The 10,000-nt window shown below is 50.8% G+C and overlaps 1 protein-coding gene across 1 annotated transcript in view; it reads right to left on the bottom strand.

The window, feature by feature from the left end:
• The window catches only part of LOC143280189 (trafficking protein particle complex subunit 13-like), a 185,232-nt gene that overhangs the window by 66,256 nt on the left and 108,976 nt on the right, over nt 1–10,000 (bottom strand). The window lies entirely within an intron of this gene.

The following is a 10,000-nucleotide window of genomic DNA, read 5'->3' on the forward strand; positions in this document are numbered from 1 at the left end:
CCCCCCCCCCCCACCCCCACACACACACCGCCTCCCCACCTCCCCACCCCCCCCCACCTCTCTCCTCACACCCCCTCTGCCACAACTCCTCCTCTTTCTCTTCCTCCTCCTCCTCCTCCTCCTCCTCCTCTTCTCTTCTCCTTGAATGAAGAAAGAAATCCTTCCGACTCGGAAGGCAAACCTGACCTGCACGCACGCCGCTCCACCCTCCGAAGACACAGACACACACACACACACACACACACACACACACACGAGAACACTTGTTTCAAAGGCTTTGTCACTTGGTTGTTTAAACTTGCTGGCAGACGAGCACGTGAAACGTGAAGGAATGAAAAATCTAAACGACAGTAGAGAAAAGAACAGTAGAAAAAAAAGGACAGAACACCCACGCCTATAAATACACACGCACGCACGCACGCACACGCACGGACACACACACACACACACACTCACACACACACACTCACACTCACACACACACACTCACACACACACTCACACACACACACACACTCACACACACACACACACACACACACACACACACACACACACACACACACTCACACAGACACACACACACACACACACACACACACACACACACACACACACAAGGGTAGACATGCAGAAAGTGAGGAAAGAGGTGAGAGCAGAGGATGGAAAGGCGGGGGGGGGGGGGGGGGGGGGGGCCTGGAGGTCAAGGACATAATTCACTGTCCTGTTCTCTCTCACTTCCTTGGTCACAGCGGACCACTCGGTCAAACCCGTCTGATCCAATTTAGAGGAACGTGTCGCCACAATGCAGCGCCACTTTTTGCTTATTCCTTCCTTCCTTCCTTCTTATTTGAAAGTGCATTTTGTTACCCTATCAAAGCGGGAATTTTGTCGCCAGAATTTTACCACGGACAACAATGTTTGCTGTTGTTGTTGTTGTTGTCGTTACTGGGAACATTGGTTCTTTCCATGTGCGACCCAAGTACATGCCGCACACACGCGGAACTTCGGGTGGTTGTTGTTGTTGTTGTTGTTGTTTTGTGTGTGTATGTGTGTGTATATCACATGCGAAAGACAAGCACCCAGGCCACCCCTGGAAGCCTGGCAGAATGGAGAGGATGAGCGGAGAGGGGCGGGTGAAACAAATCATCGCTCTGGAATGAAGCCAGCTACTTGGAACGCATGAGGAAAAGCCAGGACTTCACCCCTCTTCAGACAGCCAGGGTGAAACTTCACCCCTCTTCACACAGCCAGGACTTCACCCCTCTTCACACAGCCAGGACTTCACCCCTCTTCACACAGCCAGGACTTCACCCCTCTGCAGACAGCCAGGACTTCACCCCTCTGCAGACAGCCAGGACTTCACCCCTCTTCACACAGCCAGGACTTCACCCCTCTTCACACAGCCAGGACTTCCCTCGTGGGAATGCCAGAACAGCCAGGACATCACCCCTCTTCACACAGCCAGGACTTCACCCCTCTTCACACAGCCAGGACATCATCCCTCTTCACACAGCCAGGACTTCACCCCTCTTCACACAGCCAGGACTTCACCCCTTGAAACGCCAGAAGAATAGCCAAGACCACCCCTCTTCAGACAGCCAGGACTTCACCCCTCTTCAGACAGCCAGGACTCCCTTCCTTGGAGCGCCAGAAGAACAACCAGGACCTCAACCCTCTTCAGACAGCCAAGGGTTCCCACTTGGTACACCAGAAGAGCAGTCAGGAGCTTACCCTCTTCAGACAGCCAGGACATCCCTTGAGAACGCCAGAAGAACAGCCAGGACATCACCCCTCTTCACACAGCCAGGACTTCACCCCTCTTCACACAGCCAGGACTTCACCCCTCTTCACACAGCCAGGACTTCCCTCGTGGGAATGCCAGAACAGCCAGGACATCACCCCTCTTCACACAGCCAGGACTTCACCCCTCTTCACACAGCCAGGACTTCACCCCTTGAAACGCCAGAAGAATAGCCAAGACCACCCCTCTTCAGACAGCCAGGACTTCACCCCTCTTCAGACAGCCAGGACTCCTTTCCTTGGAGCGCCAGAAGAACAACCAGGACCTCAACCCTCTTCAGACAGCCAAGGGTTCCCACTTGGGACACCAGAAGCTTACCCTCTTCAGACAGCCAGGACATCCCTTGAGAACGCCAGAAGAACAGCCAGGACATCACCCCTCTTCACACAGCCAGGACATCACCCCTCTTCACACAGCCAGGACTTCCCCTCGTGGGAATGCCAGAAGAACAGCCATGATGAACTCACCCCTCCTCAGGCTGCCAGGATCTCCGTTTGAAACGCAAGACGAACCTCCTCCCACCTGGACAGAGAAGTATCCACGACACGCTCCTCCTCGAACACAAACCCTTCACCATACCAAGCCCCAAACCCTGGACAAGTTGCCCATATCATATGGACGCTGGCCAACAGATCGTTCAAACTCAATTCTTCAGCCAAAGCCAACGTCATACCTTCTCTCTCCCCCCAGTCGGGAAGTTCTTGTATACTGTTCAGGCAACCACCACTATAACAAAGTTCAAACAGAAAAATCAAATAACAGGGTAAAAAAGAAAAGAAAAAAAAGGGGGGGGGGGGGGGGGGAGAGAGAGAGAGAGAGAGACGATTGATCACATGCAGAAACTGCTCAGTGACCTGTAACCAAAATTCCGCGCGATGGGTTTCACTTCCACAAGCTTTCTCATGCATTTGCTGAAATAAACAGAGATGGATGTTGGCTTAAAAAAAAAAAAAAAAAAAATCCAGAAAAACGTAAACCTGCCCAGGGGAAAAAAAGGGGGAAAAAAAGAAGAAGTAGAAGAAGACGGAATGAAGGAAGGAGGAAAAATTGTGGAGCTGCTCAGGAAAAGATGGAAGAAGACGAAGAAAAGCCCCCCAAAATGGGTGCAAGGCAAAGAACAACACTACCAATTCTCTCTCTCTCTCTCTCTCTCTCTCTCTCTCTCTCTCTCTCTCTCTCTCACACACACACACACACACACACACACACACATACACAAACAGTCACCGTTTCTCACATAAAACAACAGGTAAGTATCAACACAACATGAACTAAAAAAAAAATAATAATAAAGCCGACGGGAGCTCACAGCTGTTACAATATATGAATAAACAAAACAAAATAAAATAAACAGTTAAAATTAACCAAAACAGTTGAATTCAAGAGATTCAAGAGATACACAAAACCCCTTCAATCGTTTTTTTTTTTTTTTGCACAAGCACGGCGAAGCTATCCGTAATAAATTAAAACATTTTTTTTTTTTAAATTAAAAACCCGATAATAACCATAAACACTTTGCGACAACCACCAACGCACAAAACCCTATCGCATTTGTTACACAAACAGTTCACACACACACACACACACACACACACACACACACACACACACACACACACACACAGTCACGTGGACAACTCTTTACCCAATCGATAACTGTTGGGGGAACGAGAAAGAGAGAGAGAGAGGGGGGGGGAAAAACAGAAAAAAAAAAGAAACAAAAATCACCACCACGGCTGTAAACTCAAAACACAACCAACACAATGCGGATGATGGTAGTTAGTTATATTTACGTTCGCGAGAGAGAAAGAAATTTTTTTTTTTTTTAATAAATAAACACGGAGGGATTGTTGTTGTTTCTTTCTTTCAAAACTGTGTTATTGATTCCAACACATCTGACTACCAGCCCACGTCAACGAACAAATCCACGTGCCTGTGTCCCCCTCCCCTCCCCCCCCCCCCTCTCTCTCTCTCTCTCTCCTCATCCACACAACTCGAGCGAGCAAGTGAGCAAGCAAGGCAGCATGGACAATAGCTTGTTGTGAAATAAAGTGAGAGGGGTGAGGAAGAACACACACACACACACACACACACACACATACGCATACACACACGCACGCACGCACGCACGCACGCACGCATACGAGCACGCACGCAATGGATCGGTCACCCGATAGCAAGCTGGACGCTGCGAAAATATCCCCCACCCTCCCCACCCCCTACCGAGCGCACTTGCCACTATCACTACACTGCAGTGTTGCTGCAATCGCTTGCAATGTGTTCCTCCTCTCTCCTTCTCTCTCCTCCTCCTCTCTCCTCCTTCTCCTCCTCTCTCCTTCTCCTCTCTCCTTCTCCTCCTGTCTCTTCCTCTCTCCTTCTCCTCCTCTCTCCTTCTCCTCCTGTCTCCTCCTCTCTCCTTCTCCTCCTCCTCTCTCCTTCTCCTCCTCTCTCCTTCTCCTCCTGTCTCCTCCTCTCTCCTTCTCCTCCTCTCTCCTCCTCCTGTCTCCTCCTCTCTCCTTCTCCTCCTTCTCCTCCTCTCCTTCTCCTCCTCTCTCCTTCTCCTCCTGTCTCTTCCTCTCTCCTTCTCCTCCTGTCTCCTCCTCTCTCCTTCTCCTCCTCTCCTTCTCCTCTCTCCTTCTCCTCCTCTCTCCTTCTCCTCCTGTCTCTTCCTCTCTCCTTCTCCTCCTCTCTCCTCCTCTCTCCTTCTCCTCCTCTCTCCTTCTCCTCCTGTCTTTTTCTCCTTCTCCTCCTGTCTCTTCCTCTCTCCTCCTGTCTCTTCCTCACTCCTTCTCCTCCTCTCTCCTTTCTCCTCCATCTTCCATCAACGTGGGGGGTGTGGGTGCAGATGTGGGTGGTACTAATAAAGTGCTGAAAAGGGATAAGGTGGGTGGGTGGGGGGAAGAATGGGGCGGAGGTGGGGGTGGGGGGGGCGTTAGTGTAGGAGGGACAAGAGGAGAGAGACAGAGGGTGGAGGGAGGGAGGGAGGGAGAGCTGGGGAAAGAGAGCGGGGGATGGGAGAGAAGGGAATGGGGAGGGAGGGGTGGGGAGAGAAGGAGACGGCCAACTGGCAAAGGTTTAATTATGAGGTAAAAAGGGAGACAAGGAGAGACATAGAAGGAGAGGCATACAGTGACTAATGAGAGAGAGAGGGGGGGAGGGAGGGAGAGAGAGGAGGGAGAGACAGAGAGAGAGGGGGGAGGGAGAGAGAGAGAGGAGGGAGAGACAGAGAGAGAGGGAGATACAGAGAGAGAGTGAGAGAGGGGAGGGAGACGTACAGAGAGAGAGAGAGGGAGACGCAAAGAGAAAGAGAGGAGGGAGACGCAAAGAGAGAGGAGGGAGACGCACAGAGAGAGGAGGGAGACGAGAGGAGGGAGACGCACAGAGAGAGAGGAAGACAGAGAGAGAGAGAGAGGAGGGAGACGCACAGAGAGAGAGGAGGGAGACGCACAGAGAGAGAGGAGAGAGACGCACAGAGAGAGAGGAGGGAGACGCACAGAGAGAGAGGAGGGAGACGCACAGAGAGAGAGGAGGGAGACGCACAGAGAGAGAGGAGGGAGACGCACAGAGAGAGAGGAGGGAGACGCACAGAGAGAGAGAGGAGGGAGACGTACAGAGAGAGAGGAGGGAGAGAGGAGGGAGACGCACAGAGAGAGAGAGGAGGGAGACGCACAGAGAGAGAGGAGGGAGAGAGGAGGGAGACGCACAGAGAGAGAGAGGAGGGAGACGCACAGAGAGAGAGAGGAGGGAGACGCACAGAGAGAGAGAGGAGGGAGACGCACAGAGAGAGAGGAGGGAGAGAGGAGGGAGACGCACAGAGAGAGAGAGGAGGGAGACGCACAGAGAGAGAGAGGAGGGAGACGCACAGAGAGAGAGGAGGGAGACGCACAGAGAGAGGAAGACAGAGAGAGAGGAGGGAGACAGAGAGAGAGGAGGGAGACGCACAGAGAGAGAGGAGAGAGACGCACAGAGAGAGGAGGGAGACAGAGAGAGAGGAGGGAGACGCACAGAGAGAGGAGGGAGACAGAGAGAGAGGAGGGAGACGCACAGAGAGAGAGAGGAGGGAGACGCACAGAGAGAGGAGAGAGACGCACAGAGAGAGAGGAGGGAGACGCACACAGAGAGAGAGGAGGGAGACGCACACAGAGAGAGAGGAGGGAGAGAGGAGGGAGACGCACACAGAGAGAGAGGAGGGAGAGAGGAGGGAGACGCACACAGAGAGAGAGGAGGGAGACGCACAGAGAGAGGAGGGAGACGCACAGAGAGAGATAGGAGGGAGGAATTAGGGAAAACACTGAATTAATTAAATTTCATTTTCTGGTGGGTTGGGGGGTGGGGGTGGCGAGGGGGATAACACAAACAAAACTAAGCAAAAGACAATGCTTTCTTTCATCCATCCAGCCCTCGGAACGGGGAAACACTTTGTCGAAGACTGACTGTGTGAACAGCTCCACAGATACAGAAAGCACTTCAAAACGCCAAAGGAAACAGGAACAGGAACTTTGACAGTCATTTTACACCACACAGCTAATGCAACAAGACGTGCAGGAAGGAAGCGAAAGCAGGCTGGTGTCACGTTCAACAAGTAAAGAGGGCTGGGGGGTGGGGGGTGGGGGGTGGAGAGATGGACAGCTGGGATGAACAACACAGCTACAGATGGAAGTGGACTGACAAAGAACCCAACAACGGAGATACATATGAAAGTGAACAGACAAAGACCGACAGAGAGAAAGAGAACGCAGAGAAAAGCACAGACAGAACAGAGAGTCAGCGACAGAGAACGAAGAACTAGAGAAATAAAACGTCCGAACAGCCGTGCAAAGAGACACGCCCCAAAGATGATCCAAGTTATCCCCAAACACGCACGACCTCTGATGCATTGTCACGGAAACCACAAGCCATACAGCTTCTTGTCTGTAAGCACTACCACCACCCCACACCCCACACACCACACACCCCACCCCACACACCCCCACACCCCACACACCCCCACACCACCCCACACTCCATTTTCACACGTGCGTCCGTGCAAGAGCACAACATGCGCACACACACTTCCAGAAAATGGCTTCTAATTGACAATCAACTTCTTGGTTTGTTTTGACGAAAAGAAGTGGGGGGGAAATCCCTAACAAATCCACAAGAAAACAGCCGAAAAAGCAAGAAGGAATCAAAGTTTTAAAAAAATTAAAAGGAAAAAAAAAAGTCAGACAGAAAGAAGAAAGAAAGGAAATAAATAAGACAGTCGGAAAGAAAAAAAAACCATAAAGAAAGAAAGTAGTGAAATAGGAAAAATAAACACACACACACACACACACACACACACACACACACAAATATATATATATATATATATATATATAAGACAGAAAATGACGGAAAGAAAGAAAAAAGAAAAGAAAACCAAAAAACAAAACAAAAAAAAACTATAAAAAAAACTCGGAAGCACAACAGGCAAGTAACGCCATCTCAATTCTGACATCATCGAACGTGCAGTGACAAGCGCAGTTCAGATTCCCCTGTGCCCCCTCCGCTCCCCCCCCCTTCCCCTAAACACCCCACCCCCACCCACCCCGACCCCCTCTCGAACCTCCCCCCTCCAAACCCCCTCCCCCGCCCCCCCCCCCCTACCACTTTACCACTTTCTCTGTCACACACACAAACCACTCCAGCCCCCACATCCCCAACCGCCCAGTCTGACGTCACAATATGACGTCATGAGGACAGACGCCGTGTCAATAGCTGTCACGAGGACACGTGCATATTTGTGAGAGTTTAAGGGGGCCAACAGCTGCTGGGGGAGGGAGAGGAAGAGAGAGAGACAGAGAGAGGCAGACACAGAGACAGAGAGAGAGAGAGAGAGACACACACACACACACACACACACACACACACACACACACACACACACACACACACACACAGACAAAGAGAAAGACACAGAGAGAGACACAGAGTGACACACAGAGAGACAGAGAGACACAGAGAGAGACAGAGAGAGACAGAGAGAGACAAAGAGAAAGACACAGAGAGAGAGGAGGGAGACGCACAGAGAGAGAGGAGGGAGACGCACAGAGAGAGAGAGGAGGGAGACGCACACAGAGAGAGAGGAGGGAGACGCACAGAGAGAGATAGGCGGGAGGAATTAGGGAAAAAACTGAATGAATTAAATTTCATTTTCTGGTGGGTTGGGGGCGGGGGGGGGGGGGGGGTGGCGAGGACGATAACACAAACAAAACTAAGCAAAAGACAATGCTTTCTTTCATCCATCCAGCCCTCGGAACGGGGAAACACTTTGTCGAAGACTGACTGTGTGAACAGCTCCACAGATACAGAAAGCACTTCAAAACGCCAAAGGAAACAGGAACAGGAACTTTGACAGTCATTTTACACCACACAGCTAATGCAACAAGACGTGCAGGAAGGAAGCGAAAGCAGGCTGGTGTCACGTTCAACAAGTAAAGAGGGCTGGGGGGGTGGGGGGTGGGGGGTGGAGAGATGGACAGCTGGGATGAACAACACAGCTACAGATGGAAGTGGACTGACAAAGAACCCAACAACGGAGATACATATGAAAGTGAACAGACAAAGACCGACAGAGAGAAAGAGAACGCAGAGAAAAGCACAGACAGAACAGAGAGTCAGCGACAGAGAACGAAGAACTAGAGAAATAAAACGTCCGAACAGCCGTGCAAAGAGACACGCCCCAAAGATGATCCAAGTTATCCCCAAACACGCACGACCTCTGATGCATTGTCACGGAAACCACAAGCCATACAGCTTCTTGTCTGTAAGCACTACCACCACCCCACACCCCACACACCACACACCCCACCCCACACACCCCCACACCCCACACACCCCCACACCACCCCACACTCCATTTTCACACGTGCGTCCGTGCAAGAGCACAACATGCGCACACACACTTCCAGAAAATGGCTTCTAATTGACAATCAACTTCTTGGTTTGTTTTGACGAAAAGAAGTGGGGGGGAAATCCCTAACAAATCCACAAGAAAACAGCCGAAAAAGCAAGAAGGAATCAAAGTTTTAAAAAAATTAAAAGGAAAAAAAAAAGTCAGACAGAAAGAAGAAAGAAAGGAAATAAATAAGACAGTCGGAAAGAAAAAAAAACCATAAAGAAAGAAAGTAGTGAAATAGGAAAAATAAACACACACACACACACACACACACACACACACAAATATATATATATATATATATATATATATATATATATATATATAAGACAGAAAATGACGGAAAGAAAGAAAAAAGAAAAGAAAACCAAAAAACAAAACAAAAAAAAACTATAAAAAAAACTCGGAAGCACAACAGGCAAGTAACGCCATCTCAATTCTGACATCATCGAACGTGCAGTGACAAGCGCAGTTCAGATTCCCCTGTGCCCCCTCCGCCCCCCCCCCCCCTTCCCCTAAACACCCCACCCCCACCCACCCCGACCCCCTCTCGAACCTCCCCCCTCCAAACCCCCTCCCCCGCCCCCCCCCTACCACTTTACCACTTTCTCTGTCACACACACAAACCACTCCAGCCCCCACATCCCCAACCGCCCAGTCTGACGTCACAATATGACGTCATGAGGACAGACGCCGTGTCAATAGCTGTCACGAGGACACGTGCATATTTGTGAGAGTTTAAGGGGGCCAACAGCTGCTGGGGGAGGGAGAGGAAGAGAGAGAGACAGAGAGAGGCAGACACAGAGACAGAGAGAGAGAGAGAGACACACACACACACACACACACACACACACACACACACACACACACACACAGACAAAGAGAAAGACACAGAGAGAGACACAGAGTGACACACAGAGAGACAGAGAGACACAGAGAGAGACAGAGAGAGACAGAGAGAGACAAAGAGAAAGACACAGAGAGAGAGGAGGGAGACGCACAGAGAGAGAGGAGGGAGACGCACAGAGAGAGAGAGGAGGGAGACGCACACAGAGAGAGAGGAGGGAGACGCACAGAGAGAGATAGGCGGGAGGAATTAGGGAAAAAACTGAATGAATTAAATTTCATTTTCTGGTGGGTTGGGGGCGGGGGGGGGGGGGGGGGGTGGCGAGGACGATAACACAAACAAAACTAAGCAAAAGACAATGCTTTCTTTCATCCATCCAGCCCTCGGAACGGGGAAACACTTTGTCGAAGACTGACTGTGTGAACAGCTC

The sequence above is a fragment of the Babylonia areolata genome, chromosome 3, assembly GCF_041734735.1.
Source record: "Babylonia areolata isolate BAREFJ2019XMU chromosome 3, ASM4173473v1, whole genome shotgun sequence".
Lineage (NCBI taxonomy): Eukaryota > Metazoa > Mollusca > Gastropoda > Neogastropoda > Buccinidae > Babylonia > Babylonia areolata.